The sequence below is a fragment of the Sarcophilus harrisii genome, chromosome 2 (assembly GCF_902635505.1).
Source record: "Sarcophilus harrisii chromosome 2, mSarHar1.11, whole genome shotgun sequence".
NCBI lineage: Eukaryota > Metazoa > Chordata > Mammalia > Dasyuromorphia > Dasyuridae > Sarcophilus > Sarcophilus harrisii.
The window spans coordinates 157,415,334-157,436,485 of NC_045427.1; the positions used below are offsets into that span (position 1 = coordinate 157,415,334).

At 33.5% G+C, this 21,152-nt stretch overlaps 1 protein-coding gene across 1 annotated transcript in view; it reads left to right on the plus strand.

Moving 5' to 3' along the window:
• The window catches only part of SEL1L2 (SEL1L2 adaptor subunit of ERAD E3 ligase), a 160,507-nt gene that overhangs the window by 75,411 nt on the left and 63,944 nt on the right, over positions 1-21,152 (plus strand). The window lies entirely within an intron of this gene.

Genomic DNA, 21,152 nt, shown 5'->3' on the forward strand with positions numbered 1-21,152 from the left:
CCAGCAGAATAACAGGGAGCATTCAAAACATATAACAAATTACCAGATCAAGAAAAAAAATATACACACACACATACATGTATATGTAAAAGAAATTTATGCATTATGTATGCATATATAGAAATCTACATACATACATATCCTCACACACACATACTCCACATATACAACACATCTTTCCTACACCTGCTGACTCTTTAATTAAATTCTGCTCCATAAACTTGCCTTAGTACACTTAACCTCCCCCCACCCAAGAATTCTCTCCCTTATCTTCTTCCCTCATCCTTTGCTTCCCTGTTCACCTATCCCACCCCCACTTATATCTTTATAGATTTTGGAGGGTGCTATACCCTTCATGTCAGTCATACTGCATTTTAAGCTAAAATCTAGCAGACTGAACATAGAAACCAAGAAGTAAATCTAATTGCTGCAGGAATATATTGACTAGTTATGCAAAGTAAAATAAAAATTTCTTTAGAAACTAAATATATTTTCTCTTTAAAATAACATTGAGCAACATAATAGAATACTGAGATCAAATAAATCTTCATCTGTAAATTTCTGAAAACCCAAGAGCTCTGTTAGGATTATGGAGGAGGTCAAATGTTTTGATCACTCTGGATAAAATGATATTATATGATTCTATTCCAAACTAGTGCAGTATTTTTTTACTAAAAGATGACACTAAGAAAAGAGATATGACATGTTTAAATTTTAATAAAGCATAGGATTATCCTCCAAGAAGAATAAAACAAATTGATATGAAAAGTACAAAATCCATGAGTAGCACATGGTGTCATTAATGACAAAGGGACATCTCAAGGCATCATACATGGCTTTACCTTTATTCTGTAGCAGTAGAGTGGATGTAAATAGAATTTTACTAGGAATTTTAGTATCTAGGCCAAATAAATATAAATATAAACTATGTTAAGAAAGATGACCTTTATTGAGAGGAAATGAAGCTTTCTATAGTCCACCATCTGATAACTTCCTATACTAATTATGCTTACTAACTAAATACTAATCTGTTATTTCTGATGGTCTGTCTATAAGTGTTGTCAATAGTCTCTAAATTTGATGTCCAAGTCAAATCTCTAGCTGAACACCTCAGTTATTGTTCTGCCTATATGACCATTTATTATCTCCAAGTGAATGAAATGATCACAAACCCATTGCCACTGTTTAAAAAACTTCAAATAGGTGTCCCTACTGATTGCACACAAATACAAAGCAAAGCATTATTGTTATTAATATATTGTAAAACTGAATTCTAGTTTCTTCTTATACAAAGCAAAGCACTATTGTTGTTAATGTATTGTAAAAGTGAATTCTAGTTTATGTACATTTGATAAATACTATGGGAGGAAAAGATCATTATATAGGTAATCCATCAACCAATATTAGCTATTCACCCTCATATTTCACTACAAATTAGGAAGACAATAAGAGAGGAAGACATTATAATAGAAAGAGTGAACGCTTAAAATTTCTATATCCTGAATTAACAGAAGAAAGCTGCTATTGACTGATTATATAGTTCCTCGATATTCATCATGTAACATCACATTTTCTTAATTACATTCTGTATTTAATGACATAAAACTGTTGATACATCATTATTTCACAGGGTCGCTGTGGAGAAAGTGGGTTTATTTTGTTTTGTTTTGTTTTTTAACTTGAAAATGCCATAAATGTGAGAAGTTTGTGACCTGGAAGCATTTCATATTGAATAACATGCTAACAATCTGGGGTTTAGTTCCCTTATGCACCATTCCCCTTACCCAGAAATAAACAGTTCATAAGCAGTCAGTCAATAAACATTTGTTAAACACCTACTATGTGCCAGACACTTTGCTAAGGGTTGTAATACAAAGAAATGTACAAAGACAATCCCTTCCTCTCAAAGAGCTCACAATCTACCAGAGAAAACAGCATGCAGTCTACTATATATGAATAAGCTATAAACAGGATTAAGCAGAGATAATCAATATAATCTCTTACAACAACAGTAAGGAAAAGAATATTAAATATGGAGTCAGAGACTTAGGTTCAAGATTCATTTCCACTATTTAATGCCTGTGGGACTGTTTCCTCATTTTTAAAATAAGGATTAGGATTAGTTGATTTTAAAGATTCCCAACCAACTTAAACCCTATGATTTTACATAGTTGACTGAAGCTGGGTACAACTGGCTGCCTTATAAATGTGTGCCAAAGACCAGGAGAGAGAAAGTTTCAACAACTCACTGCAAACATCATCGCTGGGGGGAAAAAATCAAACCACAAAGCCCTACTCTAAGTGAATTCTTTTCATCCATGAAAGATAATATCATTAGAGAAAGTTTATCATGTGAGCAATAACTGTGACATTCAGTTGCTGGTAACTTTAATCAGATTGGATGCTGATTGTAAGGACCAATGCTCCTTAGTGCAGCTATTTCTATTTCTGATATGTATGCCCTTCTTGAGCTAATTTAAGAGCTATGACCAACACCTGTGAGGAGAGGTCAGCAATAAAATGGATTGAAAGAAGTTGGAAATGTGGACTGAGAATGATAAAACAAAGTATGGTTTGTAAACCATGAGAACTAATAGTCTTTCAGTGAAAAGTTATGCTGATTTTCAGCTGATAGTCACTAGATGGGAGAAATTTGGAGGGTAGTCACTTTAACAGATCCCTGAATTAATAAAAGTAAAACAATGCAAATTCAAAGTAGAATGGGAACAGGAGAAAACTAAAAAACAGTGACTGTGAAGAAACATTGGATGAAGAATAGACTTGATCGTGTTTTGTTTTGTTTTTTACAAATCTCTCTGTTGTAGTCCTGCAAAAGATCTGGATAAAATTGTTCAACTACTACCATGTGTCTTAAATATACCTACTTGTCTACATGTCATTTCCACCATTAGAATGTAAGCTCTTTACATTCTAATGTAACCAAGGACTTATTCTTTTTTTTCTTTGTATCCACAGCTACATAATAAATACTTAATAAGTACTTTTTAGAACAAGAACTGTTTACATACATGTACAGGTTTTTTGGGGGGCGGGGAGGTTGTTGTTGTTTTCAATTAATTCATAGAGTCTAAAAATCTCAAAAGTTAAAAGAATATCAGAGCCCATCTAGTCTAACCTATCCCTGAATAAGAATTTCCTTTATGACATATTCAATCAGTAATCATCTGGACTTTTCTTAAAGACCTGGTGAAAGAGAACTTACTATCTCTTGCAACATCCCATTCTACTTTGGAATTGTCAGGAAGATTTAAATGATCATTTCTATACTAATGGTTTTCAAATCTACTTATCTAGGCTCAACCTCTCTATTGACTTCCATCTGTCTATTGGACAGATAATAATGCATAATGCACTTTCCATGGACACCATAAACCCAACATGTCAAAACTGAACTCATTATCTTTCCTTCAAATCTTCCCTTCTTCCAAACTTCTCTGTTATTATGAAGAGTGCCACCATCTTCCCAATCATCCAGGCTTTCAACCAAACATCATTCTCAACTCTTCACTCCCTCTCACCCCACCTCCATGTACAATCTTTTGCCAAAGCCTGCTGATTTTTGCCTTTCCTCTTCTCTTGTCTGACATCCTGGTACTGGCCCTCCTTATCTCATGCCTAAATTATTGGAACAGCACACCCTCCAAGGTAGCTCTTCCTGCCACAGGTGTCTTGCTGCTCTAATTCATCCTTCACTAAAGGAATTTACTAAAGCACACATCTAACTTTATCACTCTCTATTCAATAAACTCCAATGTCTCTTTTTCACTTCCAAGATCAAATGTAAAATCTTCGGTTTGGATTTCAAAGCCTTTCATTATCTGGCCCTTTCCACCTTTCCAATCTTTTGCAATCCAGTGACACTGGCTGCTTTGCTGTTGCTCACTTAAAATGCTCTGTCTCCTGACTTTTTCCTGGCTATTCCCTTGAATGGGATTATCTCCTCCTCTTATTTTTGCTTCCTGGTATCTCTGGCTTCCTTCAACTCCCAGATAAAATCCCATCTTCTTCAGGAAATCTTTCCCAACTTCCCTTCATTCTAGTGCCTGTCTTCTATTGATTATTTCCAATTTATCCTGTGTATAGTTCACACATAATTGATTTCATGTTATTTCCCTCCTTAAATTATAAGCTACTTTAGGAGGGGATTGTCCTTTGCTATTCTTTGTATCTCTAATACCTAGAACAGTGCCAGGTACAAAGTATGTGCTCAGTAAAAGTTTATTAATTAAATTGGCTTCTTTCTTCTTTGCAAATTCTACTCATTGTTCATAGAGTTTAGAGTCCATCTATCTTATTTTACACATAAGAAATATAAAATCCAAAAAGTTAATACTTCTACAGGGAAGGGCCAGAACTAAATGGAAGGTCCAGAAATCCAATCCAGATTCTCTGACCCCAATCCTTCACTACTATTCCACACTATTCTATATAAAACATATTGTATCTTTTGGAACCTAGCAGAATAAGTCTTGACTCCCTCCAGAGTATGAATGCCCCTCAAATATTTAAACACAGTTATCATTCTACTTATCTTCTCTCCAGGCTAAATCTTCCCTAACTCTTTCAAAAAATCCCCTTATAACCATCTGGAGGCCCTTCTTCAAATTTATTGCATTTCTCTAAACACTCCCCAGTTCATAAATGCCCTTCCTAAAATGCGGTTCTGAAAATTCAACATTGTACTTCTGATGTAACCTAAACAGAATACAGCATAATTGGGTCATCCCATTCTTGGATCTAGGTCCAATGTGTATCTATGTAAATATAAGATTATATTAGCTCTCTTGGAAGCCATATTACACTGTTGGCTCACAATGAACTTGCCAGTCACATTACTAAACCCATGTCACACATACTACCACCCAGCTATGCCTACTGCCTCTTACACTTGTGACAGATTTTCTGAACCCCAATCTAAGATTCACATATATCTCTTCTAAATTTTTTACACAATGGCCTATCTTTGTAAGGGTCTTTTTAAATGCTGTCGCCCAGTGTATAAGCTATCTCCCCCAGCTTTGTATCATCTGTAAAGTTGACAAGCATATCATCTATGAGTTTTATCAAAATCCTTGACATAAAGCAGTAAATAGCATGAGACCAAGCTGAGATCAGTTGATATTTGAAGAATCCAAACTTTCTAGATAAGAGGAATAATAATAAAGTTGTCTTCAGAGAAGTAGTGGATGTTTAAAATACTTCATGTGAGAATTAGTAAGAATATTGCAGCATGTGTAGTAGGAAAATGTTCTTTTTTCTAAGGGTAATCAATTCAGTACTTTGTCATTTCTGTGATTCTTATTCAGAAAATGGCAATTCAGAATTAGCAAAATTCACCCTCTTGGATATTTATTACCTATTTCTGGATGGAAATTCATATGCATTGGCCTGTAAAACAAAAAGTCAGCTTGAGAAATCTTTATCCAATTCTTACTAAGTCCATATCAGAAGAAAGAATTGGACAATTCCTGTTATTTCACCTTTAAAAATTCATCTGTTGTGATTTAAAAGTAAATGTTTTCTTAGAAAAAATATTAAACATCAATGCAAACAACTAAATTATACATTTAAGTTAATTTGAAAAAATAAGTAATCCTAACACTACTTTGGTCGTTGCCCTTAAGTGACCATCAGGATGCTTTCTCCTCCTACTTTGCTTTTCTTTATATCAGAAATTGTGCACTGCCTTCATAGGATCATAGATTCATACCATGGGACTAACAGTAACCTCAGAAACCAGTTAATCCAAGCTCTCCCAAGCTACAGATGAGCAAACTGATATCAGGAGGTTCTAAGTTTCCCAAAGTCATACAAGTAGTATTCATGAGAAGTCCTTATTTGAACACAGCAGTCAGTGCGCTTTCCGAGGTGCTATTTTTCTAATTTTTTTTTCATTTTTTTTACATTTTACATTCTTTCTTTGTATTCCTCACACTTTTCAGTTTTATTGTGGCACAGGGAGCACTAGAGCGCTACAGTCAGGAAGAACCAAATTCAAATCTGACTTCAGACCTTATTAGCTGGATGACTCTGTCTCTTTAACCTCTATCTGTCTCAGTTTTCTCTTCTGCAAAAAATGGAGATGATAATAGCACCTGTTCCCAGGGTTATTGTATTAAATAAGATCATATTTGTGAAGTTCTTCTGGCACATAATAAGCACTGTATAAATATTAGCTATTATTGTTTTTATGATTATTGCATCTTTGTATCCTGTAATATTAATGTACCAAAATTTATTTTTAAATTCCTCAATTATAAAACAAATAATGGTTGCTTCCAGTTTTTATGATTATACACATAATGCTATTATGAAAAATTTTTTAAAAGCTCTTTTTAAAAATAATGTTTTAAGGATATGTTCCCAACAATGGATTAACCAGACCAAAGAATGTGATATAATTTCACAAGATATTCTACAGGCTTGTGATTCCAACAACAAATGACTATACTCTCTACGCCCTGTCAGAATTTAGTTTCATTGTTTTTAGTTATTTTTGCCAAGATCAAAACTTAATTCAGATAAAGATCCTTTACTACTTACCCCAGAATAAGTTTCCTGATAAATTCCAAGTGAATTAGCCCTAAAGGGGCCTCACATTGGGATCCAACAAAGAATGAACATTCTCAGAATATAAGAGTGCTAATTATGCCATTAAGGGGGAATCATTAAAGAATCAAGTATACACGATGAAATGTCAGAACCAATAGCAGCTGCAGTTAGACAGGCTCCACTTGCCTCTCTCTATTCCTTACACAGAGGGGTTTATTCTAGAATTTGTTAGCAGAAACCGATTGAAATGGTGAAGGAAAATCTAGGCAATTTAAGAGAACAATGATCTCCTTCCTTTCCTTGGTATTGCTTTTATCACTAAATGTTTGATATAAGTCTGGTTGTTGCTTAGGCAGTTGTAAAAGCAGAGTTTATATGATTTGTGTTTAGTTTCTGGGTTTTCCTTTCTCATCCACTATTTATAACCTTGTTTTTCTGCATTTTACTTATCTTTCCTTACGCTTCTACATACATATTATCAGTCTTGTTTTTCTGTTAAAGTTTTACATGCCCATCACTTTAAAGTGATCCTCATTCTAGTTATAGCATCAGCAATTAGTACTTAATGTGGAGTGGAGGTTGTTATGACAAAGTCTGATCGAAGCCCACTATATAAAGGGAGTTTGATATATTAGATTAAAATGATTCCATTCTAAATATATTTACTACATACAAGTACTATATTTGCTTAGCTATTAATAAACTTTGTTGAATTTAATTGTTAAAATACTAAACAATAAATGGAACAGATAAGGTACATATTTTAATGAGCATCTTCAATTTCAATGGCAAAAATTCAATGTGTTTTCAATTTTCTTAAGAATTTAATTACAAAAGTGTTTGGGGGCAATACAGTATTAGTACAATGCCAATGCTGAAAAAATAGTTTTTAGAATGAATTTGATAATTCTAGGATTACCTCTGTAGAATATCTCCCACTATATAAATAATGTTGATCCTCTTTATATTAAAGGTAGAGTTTTGGAGGGTTTTTTTTAAATTCTGAGTCTTTCATTAGGGGTGATTCACAGTTCTAACTATTATATAATTTGAGATCCAGATAATGATCACAGATGGATTTCAAGCATTGTACAATAATTAAAGGAAAATTACTTAATCTATTCTTCAGGCTTCAATAATTTCTTAAATTTGGAAAGTAAAAGGAGGAATATTTTATTTTAAAATTTACATAATGAAGCCTGAATGCATTTACTTTAAATATCGCAACACAAATTTAGCCCCAACTTAACTCTTTGAGTTCAAATCTTACTTATTACCACCCTTAGTTAAGAATCAAAGCATCATGTCCAGGTCCAAAATCAGGCCATACAAGCAAACCTAATTTGCAAAATATGACCTTTTAAAATTACTGAAGATGCCTCCCTTTGCATCACTTTAAAGTGCTTCCTCTTCTACTAGCATTGCTTTTCTTTCTTAGATTAAGCTTTAATCATTCTAATACATCTCGGTTCATCTCACTCTTATCTCCTTCAAGCACCAGGTACTAAAAATTGATTAGCTCCAAGTTGTTCATTGGGGATACCAATTGCAATGAAAATAAAAGAGCTAAATGCAATCAGCATGCTCTTTGGATGACAATTTATATAATCTTTCTGTTTCCCCTACAAGTCTGATATATACCTTGAGTGATACCCAAGCATCATATCTCTCCATGAAAGTATTAATTCAATGGCTTCTGCAGAGGAGGAAGGAGACCTTAGGAACCTAGCAGCTCATTTGGTTAGAGTATTGTACTAATGATACCAAGATCAAGGGTTCAATTTAATTCAACAAAAATATATTAAGTACTGTTGTGCCACAGTTCCCTTTTATTGTCCTGACTTGATTTCCCTAATTGTCCTGACTCAGTTTCCCTGGATTGTTCTGCCTCAGTTCCTTATTGTTCTGTTCAATCCTCAGGCATTACAGTACCTACTATGCCTAAAATGATGGGCATACAAAAACAAAAATAAAAGTCTCTGTTCATAAGGAACTTGTATTCTGTTGGGAAGAAATATGACCCAGATGAATAAACATAAAATATATACAAATGCAACACAGGCCACTTGGATCCACACTTTCTGGAGGCCTGGTATTTTACATTTCACTCCAGCTCCAGGTTTCTCTGATATCCTAAAGGAATTGGGGATGTCTAGACTCTGTCAATGGCATCAGAACTCATTGAAGGTGTTCTCTCAGTTGGAGGGGGTGGTCCCTGTACCCCCAGTTCTATTAGCTAGAAAAAGTCAAATTAGCCTTTACATAGAAATATTTACTTTAGAAGATATAATTACAAATATACAAATGCTTCTTTTCTCTCTGTTGGAAGGGGGAGAGTGTAGAAAAAAATTAGATTCATAGTTGAGCTTTGTTCCTACAAAGCACAGTCCTATTCCAAGACTAAAATCTACATTAGGTTAGAGTTTCAGGCACCTTGGCTGCTCAGGGCTTCCGTGCTGGGCTGATGGGCTACACCATCTCTCTTACAATTCTGACTCCAAGATTGTCATGATTTGGACTTTCAGGCCCCATGAGAATCACCTATGATACCCAAAACTGAGGAGGAGAAATAACACAAAATAGAAATCACCTTCTCCCTTCCACTGCAAAGCCCATTCTGAGGTCAGGATAAAGGAGTGAGCAGAACTTACCCTCTCACCAGTTCACTTCATGATTGGGATCTTACTCTCTGTAAGAAGTAGATAAGAGAGGCCCAAAAGACAGCAATTGGCTCAGTCTTTATCAGTTTTAAAGAAGCACTCAGCTAATCAAAGATACTACCCCCATCCACATGGTCAGAGACAAAGAGGCCTCCATAGTCCAGACATGATGAACTACATTTTGAAGGCAGTTGGTTATAGTAAAAGTGGGAGGTGTGAAGAAGTGCATTTTAGATATAGCTTAGCATGCAAAGACATGGGTAGGAGACAAAATTCACATATGGTGAAGAAGCTAGCAGATTAGTGTAAAGGTTTTTAACCTAGACTAGCCAGTTGATTTTTCAGAAGGAAAAAAAAACTCTCCTCTAGACTAGAACCACAGACAAAATCCATTCCACTATTTGAAAGATGCAAGGCAGTGATTATGAGAAGGATGGAATGAGCAAGTGTAGATGGCTCAGCACAAACTGTTATCAATTGCTTTGTGTCACTAAAAAATGCATGAAATACTGACAAGTGGGTCAATAACATCATCTTCTTACACAAAGGAAGCACATTCATTTGCTGCCAAAGTCTAAAAATGGCCAAACTATATCCTAACATGAGAGAAGTCAAAAGTTGCTGAGAGTGCAAGAGGAATCAGCATCTTATAGTTGTTAGAAAGCTCTGACCAACAAAATTGCAACCAATAAGAGTATATCTAAGAGGAAGTGGCAAATTGTTGGGATTCCAAATTGTTTTTAGGATCTTTATAGTCAACTTTATTGAAAAGGGAAATTTTGAGGGCAGGATTAGGGAATAGGGGGAGAAAGAGAAAGAGGAGGAGGAGAAACCTTTTCATTTTTTCACCTGTTTATCGTCCACATTCCATTTTCATCCAAAAATGTTCTCAGGATGACTTTTCTTAGTTGGCTCTTTCTATAAATGTTCTTTAAGTTTTTTTTCTCTCCACTATTTTTTTGTTTAATAAAGCTATTCTTTTCATAATCTTCTATCTTTCTCAATAAGATTTTACAAAATAATTTACATTTTGAAATAGTATTTCCTTTGGCTGCCCCATGTCTGGCAAAGAAATAAAATGTCTGACAACTAAAGAAATTTTAAAGCTTTTTTAGTATTTCTCTATATGGAAATTAATTTATGTAAGTTAATCACTTAAACAAAAATTATTATAATTGGTATCAGTGACCATCTTCCATTTGTTTCCTTTTTGGGACCATCTTGTTTAAAGTCAGGTTAGAATTGTTTTAATGGCACAACTATTTCCCCCCCTCCCATGCTTATTCTTTTTTTTAAGTAATTTTGTTTTTAATTTTATCTTTGCTCCAGCAAGTTACTGATCTGATTTTAAGCAGACGGCTAATTCAGGAATGAATTCTCATATTAGTAACAAGTTATTCACTATCTATTTAATGCAATTGATTTGAGGAAGGGTAATATTATTTGGATCTCTCTATGCTCAGTGTCTCCCAATATTTTTCTTGAAGAAAATATTCATGTTATATAGCTATGAGATGTCAGCACAATCTACAACTCTCTGGCCTCTCATTCCTTATTTCTGAACAATATCTTCTTTTTTACTTTTGACCATTTATATTATTCTTTTGATAGCTTTTGGTTTTATGTCTTCCAAAATATCCTTCTCTCATCCTCCACACAAAGAATCTTATAAGAAAGAGAAAAAACAAAGATTCAGTTCAAAATTAAGCTTATTTTTTAATTGTTTCTTTTTCTCTTTTTTACTTTGACTCTTTGGTCACAATAGCATGTTCCCTTATTAATACCTAGATGAAAATACTGCAATCATTACCAACTTCCCCTCCCCCCAAAAGACAAAACAAACCAAAAAAAAAAAAAATACTGGTATTTTAATTTTTTTAAAGCTATAAGAAAAAAAAATCAGTGACTGATTTGGAAAAATTTGAAGCAATTTAATTTAAATTGCCTTAGAAATCAAAGAAGATGAGAGAAAAATGTACTTTTATATAGGTAATAATGATTAACTTCCCAATAGTAAGTAAAAAATTAAAGACTGAGCTAAATCTTAAACCTGTAGCACAAAATGCATTATCACATTACTGAATTCATACTGTTGGGGGGAAATGGTGAATAGGCAAAGATACGAGAGACATTTTATGATCTCAACAATGCATGTTCAAATTTGTTGAGACATATTTTTCCTTACATCACACTCAGTTTTAGCTACATGTTTGAAATACTCAAATTTAGACAAGTTTGTAGATGTGTATATCTCCTCCTGAGTATACTTTCCTCTCTAGAGCTTCATGACACTGTTATCTCCTGGTTCTTTTACCAGCTTGATTGTACATTCTTAGTCCCTTTTGCTCTCATTTAACAACTTGCTATGGGTTTATTTGTCATATCTAAGTAAATGATTCCCAGATATATTTGTCTAGCACTTGTCTCTCTTCTGAGCACCAGTCATGTGTTACCATCTGCTTATTGGACATCTCAAATAAAATATCTTACAGTACTTCATACTTAATGAATCCATTATTGTTTCCCCCAAACCCTATTCCTCTTTTACATTGCTCATTTACATACAGACTTCTTACCTCACATATGACCAAATCTTATTTCTACCTCCACAATATCTTTTACATATTTCTAAACCCAACTTCTGCTATTCACATAGTCACCACCTTTGTTCAGACACTTAACCCCTTCTCACCTGTATTACAAGAGTCTCCTAATTGGTTTTCTTTTCTTAAGTCTCTCCTACTCTTTCAAGTCTGCCCTCCACTTAGATACCAAACTGATTTTCCCAAAGCATAGGTATGATCATATCACCCTACACTCCTTCCCAATAAAATACAATGAATCCCTGGGTCTCCCAGGATCAAATAAAACACATTTGACTTTTTATTCCCTTTGTGATGTTTCTCTAACCAGTGTTTTCAACCTTATTAAACAGTCATTACTTATTTTAGTTCTTTCCTCTGGAGCAACAGAGAACATCTAATCCATCATCTACATGACAGCCATTCAAATACTTGGGCAGCAGTAAGAAAAGCGTAGCTTCCAAGAAAAGGGAAATGATAACTACACTTTGTTTTGCTTTTGTCAGACCTTATCTGAAGTACTGAGTTCAGTTCTGGGAACCATCACTTGAGAAAGACCTTGTTAATCTGGAGAGTTCTCAGAGGAGGATAATTAGGATAACAGTTCATGTTATAACAGATTTGGTTGAAGCAACCATGCATATTTAGCCTGGAGAAAAAGAAACACAGGGAGAACATGATAGCTGTCTTCAAGTATTTGAATGGCTGTCATGTAGATGATGGATTAGATGTTCTCTGTTGCTCCAGAGGAAAGAACTAAAATAAGTAATGAGTGAAAATTTCAAAGAAGCAAACTAGTCTTGATGTCTAGAAAAACTTCAAAATGATAGAAATTCTCCAAAAGAGAATTCCTTGAGAAGTGGTAAGTTTTAGCTTCTTAGAGGGCTTCTGAGAAGCCTGAAGTTTACTTATTGGGTATGTTAGAGTCCTTTTGTCTCATATAGGAGTTGGGCAAGATGGCTGGTGATGTGCCTTCCAACCCTCAAGTTCTGTGATTATATGATTCCAATCTCTTTGATTTTTTGAAGGCCATCCCCCATGCTTGGAGTGTACTCCTTCTCCTCTACCTCTTAGCAACCCTTTATTCCTTCAAAATCCAGTTCAAGATCCACCTTTCACAAGAAACTTCCCTAATATCCCCCTAACTGCTAATACCCTCCCTATAAAATCACCTTGAATATAGTCTACATATACTTATACATTTATACATTATCTCCCCCAATAAATGTAAGCAACTTAAAAGCAGCAGCTATTTCATTTTTGTCTTTGTAGCCTCAGCACTTAATGCTAAGTGCTGACTGATGATTGACTAAGTGAATCTGTTTCCTCTACCAGTGAATTCTGAGAACCTGAAGTTGTGATTCTAATAAGATCATGGTGTTCCATAATTTCCATTCATTTAACATTTCTAGGAGAATTTTAATATTAGAAAGATGAGCTTTTGTATCGATGAATCACTCTAAATGATTGAAAAGATAGCATATTTTTATAAATTCTGTCCAGCTTGATCACTTTCTGGTCAATTCTGAGCCACCTCATTTTCTTCAGAGAGATAAAAGATCTAAATAACTTACTGAATGACCTATCTGTTCATCTACATGCTTTAATTGGTAATGTGTCTTTGAAGTGGTGATTCTGTAAGACATAGGTGAAGAGGGTGTACCTTCTTGCCATAAGGAATGTCCAATACAAAGGTATAGATAGGATGGGAAATGCATTGTCAAAAGCTAAGGACAGAAAGAATTTCTTCTATTGGTAGGACTGAAGAGAGAAGGAGAGAGAATCTGATGAGGAAACTGAAGGCATGAAATAGTTGACCAATGATCATAAATATGAACTTGCTCAAGAGTCTAAGCCAGAATTCCAATCTAAATCTTCTGCATTCTATTATCCCAGGCTTATTTTCTGTTAGTCAAACATCTCTATGTCTCTTCTCTGTTTCTCTCTGTCTCTCTGTCTCTTTCTGTCGCTCTTTCTGTGTGTGTGTCTCTCTCTCATTTGATGTTGACAAGCAGTAGATCAGTTCTTTTTCAAAAAAAAATTTTTAACCTCTGTAGCTATATCTGACATGAAAACTTTGACAAGCTTAACTTGTTTGGGAAATTATTTGAGGAAAAATTTTAAGGCTGAATTTTGCTTTGTCAAATCAATATTTTTAATCAATAAACAATAAGACTCATTCTGTATACCTTTAGTGAATTACATGACTGAAAATGTGATCCATTTTTTAAAAAAATATCTTCAATGAATTTTCCTTATAGCCACAATGCCTAAATAGACCATTCTCCTAACAATTTCATAGAGATGAGATAGGAAGTATATGATTCAGTTTGTTGATTTTTTCTCAGAAGCCTCTTTTGGGGAGGGTGGGTTTCTGACTGTGATATTTTTCATTCTTATAGAATCTTACCCTCTTTGAGGTATCTTGAAAATCAATCTCTGAGTGCTATCCAATTTGTATTGATTCCATCACAGATTTCTTCTGTATGTATTTGGTTTAACTAGCTATTTTCATCTGTTTTATCTTCTTGAGTACCATTGTCATTTCCTTACAAAATAGTAAAGTATAAATGTGATGGGCCAACTGACTAAATTATCATAAAAATTCTGGCAAATCTTTTCCATTTCTTGTTTATTTGTAGTATGCCAACTTTCACTTATAAATAAATTCCCTCAATTCCCAAATAATCATATATCTCAAAGGAGGAAGAATTCTCATAGAAAAGCCTGTACCTTACAAATATGTCTCTACCTCCTCTTAAATTTTCAATACACAATCTCCCCAAACTGGTTTAAAATGTACAAAATGATCTGGCTGAGCTTAGTGTTATAATAGGTTCACTACAGACTCACTTTCTTCTCAATTTCTTTTCATTGTTTTGTGAATCAATATTGCTTGTAATCTGCTATTCATCCTGTAAAATGTTCTGGAAATGAATTTATACTCTAAATCTATATGATCCTTATCTGTCATATCTCTTCACTTAAAGATATTAAATTCTGGTCATTGGGTGGAGAGGAGAACTTTTAGCATCTCTTGATTTTATCTTTGTGAATAAGACATCTAACAAATGAGATCAAGAATCAACGTCTTTGTCTTTGTTCATTTTTCAATAGTGGATTTTTTAAAAACAGATTGACATGGAACTTTTGGAATTTTACAGAATATCTTCTTACTTTTCATCTTTAATTGAAATAATTGATGGAGTCTGAATACAGACAGAAGCATACTATTTTTACTTAATCCATGTTTATTTTTGATTCAAATTTTCTCCTATAAAATGACTAATATGGAAATATGTTTTACATGATTGTACATGTATAATATATCTCAGATTGTTTACCATTTCAGGAAGAAAGAGGAGAGAATTTGGAACTCAAAATTTGTTTTAAAGAAATGCAAAAAAAGAATTTTATATGTAATTGAAGAAAAATAAAACATTTTTTTAAAAAATGACTCATCCTCAATTAGATTTTTTTGCTATTTAAGTTTTAGTAAATTTCATTTCTTGTGATGTTTCACAGGGCTTGACACAAATTGTATCTTCAGATTTTCTCCTTGTGGACAGTATTCAGATATATAGATATGAGCCTCCTGAACAAATTAAAGTTCTTTTGTATTTTTTTCACTTCCTAATCCCAAATGCTATTTACAATGTATATTACTATTTCATCCTGTACACATTTTTTTTGTTGGCATCACCTATTATTGAATTGCATAAACTTAATTTGGAGGGTACTGTAAAGTTCTTTATAGAGTTTCTGTATTTTTATTATCTTCATTATATTTTAGTACATAAATTGCAATGATTTGATGATGACTTGTTTGCTTTGTTATATTTATCATGAAGATTATATGGCAAGGAAGTCAAATGTTCCATGAAATTATATTTCTTGTTGTCTTTAAATGAATCTATTCCATTTTTCCTTCATCAATGAGGAAAACTTTTGAGTGATTCCTCCACTTAATTGTAAAACTTCTTCATGTCTTTTGAATTCCTTTATAGTGAGAATATTAATGTAATTATGGTTTTATTACAGAAATTTATCAGTTGGTCACTAGACAAAGATCATTCTTTATATGAATAATCTATTCAATTAATATTCTAAATGATTTTAAAACTTTATGCTCAGTATAGTTTTGCATTTTTATTTGTTTCATGGATTGCTCTAAACAAAAAAATCATCATATAGTGATCAACTCACTAGTGGTAAACATTGTTTATCTGTGTATATGTTGAATTCTCCCAATATAATATAAATTCTTTGCGGGCAGGAACTAGCAAAGTATCTTTGAAAACAGGCATTTAGCACAGTGCCTTAAAAATAGAAATTCTTTGTACTTTGTTAGACTGGCACCCAGTCAACAAACATAATCTATTAACATGGCCAAGTTGATGCTCACTGGCTAAAAAATAAGAACACCAGTTATTATGCATGTCTGGTTCAATATAGTGTCTTAATATGAATAATTAATAGCAAATTTATGTCTTTAAAAGTTTTCTTTCTGTGCGTTAGATACCTTTCTTCGTCTTGCCTTTAATTTCTGGCTGACACTTAAAGCCATTATGTTTTTTAACTATAGTAGTGTAAATGATGAAAACTAATTGTATTTCTCTCCAAGGTCTGCCAAAGTTGCTTTGGAAATGAGCACTAGAGTGACTCTATATTGAATGATAAAAAAAAAGATAATCTATACTCTAACATAGCTCTGTACATCTCAGTCTCTTGTGATGTGAAAGTATTTCACATTAATGTAGAATCTCTTGGTTCAAGATTAAGATTGACTATTGAAGCAGCAAGGTGGAACAGGGACTAAAATGTTGAGCCTGGAATTAGGAAGATCTAAATTAAAATCTATTCTCAAATACTTACTGTCTGTGTGTCACCTAATAACTCTGTCTGAGTTTCTTCTAACTATAAAAGGAGGATAATAATAGCCTTTACCTCTCAAGGTTGTTTTATCAAAAAAAAGATATTTGTACAGCACAATGTTTGGGACATTATAATCACTAAAATCACTAAATGCTTGTTTCCTCTTCCTGTTTCACAGAGGAGAAGAAAAGCTTGAAAACTTGTTTTTTAAAATTGTTCTCTCTCTGAATTAATGTGTTAACAAGTCTGGACTTAATGATCTTTGAGATCAACCTTAATCAATCAATCAGCCTCTCCTTTACTTTGAACATATTAGTAAAAACTCCCAATTTCAGCTAGAGTATATTTAGCTCAAAACTAGCAAAGATATTTCTTTGCAGCTTGAGAAGAACAAAACTGAATCCTGAGCTTAGAGTCTAGAATCTTTTTTGTTTCTGTTTTGTAGTCAAAGATCTGGGTATTCCCTAGGCTCCAATCCAAATGGAGTAGTGGCAATGGTCCCAGAGTAACACGATGCAAAGAAACAACTTAAAAAGAACATTTCCTTTGTTTGGCAAAAAAAAAAAAAAAGGATTTAGATGATGGCAATGGAGGTACTGAGTTCATAGGGGCCAGTATGTGAGATGCATGCCTGCTATATATACTAGAACATATCATATCACTGGGCACTTAAGGCCTCACTTGGAAAAATTATAACTATATATCAGATATTGCTCATTCTGACCCTGTGGTGGATGACAACAATGACCTCAAATCAAAGAGTCTGATGACAAGCTAATTGGAATATTCTTTTATAGTTGACTTGCTAAGGATGAATAAATACCTCCTTATTAAAATGAACAAATGACTTTTTAAAAATCTTATCTTTCCAAAGTTTCATTAATTAGAAAACAGAAATTTGCAAATAGCCTATATCAGAAGCCAAAGTGAACAGTAAAGGTAGTTTCCTAAATAATACTTACCAGAAATAATAACTGACAATTACACAGCATATTAAGGTTTATAGAACACTTTACTCACATTATCTAACCTGAGTCATAAAACAATCCAATGAATTAGATGTAGCAGGTATTATTAAATCTATTTGACAGAAGAGGAAAATGTCATTATTATTCCCATTTGACAGATGAGTTAAAGATGATGAGTTAAAGTAGTTAGGTAACTAATTTGATCACGACTATGTGCCCATGGTCACACAGTATCAAAAATGAGCTTTAAAGCTAGGTCTCTCAACTTTAGGTTCAATACTCAATCTACTCTGCTATACTGTAGTTGCAGCTTATATAGAAAGCAAAATATCCTTGTATCTGTCATAAAAATCCAAGCTTGGACTTTTTTAAAAAAATTCATTTACCACATCTTTCCAGCAAAGTCAACCAAAGAGAAATTCCCGAAAGAAATGGAATCCCTGTGGGAAAACTGACACTTGATATATATTCATTCCAAAATGTTCTATATAAATTCCTAAAATGATGCAAATGCATACAATCTTAACTTATCAATGCATACTTAAATAAAAGCTATTTTCAAGTAGCATATAACATTCTGAAAATATGACTGATGCTTCTTTAAAATTCTCTAAAATGTTGATTCTCTTCTGACCTTGGTCCTGAGGAATCTTTGTCTTCTCTGATGCAGTTTTCAGTTTGGGAGCTCAGTAATTCTCTTTTTTCTAATTTATTTTAATTCCCTTTATGATGTTTCTCTAGCCAGAGTTTGCAAACTTATTAAACAGCATTCTCCTTCAAGCACTGTACAGTACAGCCAAATAGTGTATTATGGATCCTCACATACTACATTCCATTCCCTATACTTCTAATATAATCTTGGGCAGCAGTAAGAAAAGTATAGCTTCCAGGAAAAAGGAAATGATAACCACACTATATTTTGCCCTTGTCAGGTCTTATCTGAAGTACCATTCTTTTTCTTAGTGGGCTATATAAATATATTGATATCTGCCTAATAGACATAGCTAGAGACAAAAAACAAAAAATTTAGAACAAAACAAAAAAAAAAGATGCAATATAGGATTAGAAGAGGAAAATATAAATAAATCAGAATATATCACTATAATTTCTCTACCAAAAAAATCCCCCCAAAAGCATCACCAGTAGTAACTTTAGAGTACATATTCTTTCCTCTCAATTGCATATGAGTTTTGAAGAAACTAAAGCAAACAGAAGTTAAGTGATTTACTCATAGATTTAGCTACTAAAACTGAGTTTGAATTCAGATCTTCCTGACTCCAGACCCTACACTCTATCCACTGTATCACCTACCTGCCTGAACAAATCAGTCTCTTGAATTTTAATTGCATGTGTCCACTCATTAACAAAGTATAAGTGCGTAACAGTTTTAATATTCCCTTACTATGGGAGGTCTACTGATACACAGAAACCTAACTCCCAGTTTTGAAAAGTAAAAAAAAGTTTAACATCATCTTAAAATCCCAAGTTTAGCTTGCTGTTGATCATGAAACATTTTATTTTCCCACTGATAGTTAGCTTAATTTTACAATGTCTATCATGCAGCTTTAGAAGCTGTGTGTGTTTTTCCAAAGAAAGAAAATCCATGAGTCTAAATGTTCAAATGATCCTTCTTTTAATTAGGGTACATGCCAGAAACTTACTAGAAGTAAATTGAGCAGGTTCTATGAAGCAATTTGAAAATGCTAGTTCACTGTGACTGAATGGAAAACAGATGGCATGTGGCGATTTCAGGAAAGGAAGCCCTAACATTGACAGTACTTATTAAGATTTATTATTCCATACATTGACTGTATGCAGAAGACATTCTCAGTGCTTTCTGTAGAGCCTTGAGCAAATACATTAAATTTAATTCCTTTCCCATGATGAAGCAAGAAGGCTATTATATCCCCTCAGAAGCATCCCTTTAGTGTGTTTACACAGGAGGATGTGCCTGCACAACTATAATGTCCAACCATCACCAACGATGCTTTTTCCAGCAACAAACCTTGTTACATATCTCCAGACACATAAATAAACATAAATATCTATCTATGCATATATGTGTTTATGTTTTTATGCATGGATATTTTATATGCACACATTACTAATCAATTCTTTTAAATGAATACTTTTTTTAAAATGCAAACCAAATCTTCCCAAAGGAAAAAAAAATAACATTTTTAAACTTTACTTCCTATTTCAAATGCAGTCTCTGACACAGTTTTCTACACCTGTAGATATTCAATACATATTCATTTAATTTAATTTAATTCGATAGAAAGGAAAATAGGAATATGGATATCTTGATCTCCTACTAACTTCTATGTGACTTTGCAATAATGTTGACTGGCTTCCACCTCCATTTTTTGGCTTGTAATAAGTGGGTCGTGACACTATCTCATGAGTCTGAATAGCTTTAAAACTCTTTTATACAATAACAAGAATTTAGCTTTCCTTACAATCTAAGATTTTTTTTAATCTGTCATTTTTATGTTGCAAATATGCCAAGTTTCATCAATTTCAATAATTTCTCATAAACTCTTGGAAAATATGCCATTTATTTCAAAAATAGGTCCAAAGAGCTAGTGAAGTCTCCTATATAAGATGCTAAGGGGTGTTTAGGTTGAGCCATTCTATTAATATAATTTTAGGCATTAACCAGCAAAATGGGAATTATTCTGGGTACAAACTTCTCAGAACCCCTGAATACATGCCACTCAGGAAGACATCTCCTCTGCCTTCTTATAATGGCAGCCTTACTATTAGAATAATTCCATAGAAAATAGTACTCACATAAAATTTTAATGAGAACATAACATTTTTGAGGTTCTTCCTGGATTGAGATAAAGACAAAGATTCCTAACTTTTCCTTGAGAAGGAATTGTTATTGCCCAGCACTGGAAAATTGATAAGGACTAATTTGTTCACAATTTATAGGCTTAAAAATTATCATGTTGTTGCTTATAAAATAAGCAATACTCTAATTTCCCTTAGCTTCTATAAAAATTCTCTGTGATTGCTTTTTTCTATCTTTTTCACTTTTTCCTTCTCCTTCCCAAAGAGATATTTGTAAAGCATTTATTTAGCACAGTGCCTGGAACATAGTACATGTTTAATAAATGCTTGTTCCTTTTTTACCCCTCCCCACCAAATGTGAGAATTCTCTAAGACTCGCTCCTTAGTCCTCTTCTCTTTCCTCACTATTCCTTTCCCTTGGCAGTCTAATCCACTCCTGGGGCTTCAGTGACCATCTCTGTATAGATGACTTCCAATATACCTCCAGTCTCAGCCTTTGCCCTAAGCTCCAGACCTACATTTACAACTTCTTACTAGCCTTGTACCTGGACATCCTGCAAACACTTCAAACTCAGTGTGTCCCAAGTTGAATTCACCAGGACTTAGAGCTATGCAAATAAAGAATGCTTAATAAATATTTATTGGCTTAATGAAATATTATTTTTAAGGCTATACTATATAGGATACATTGCACTAAA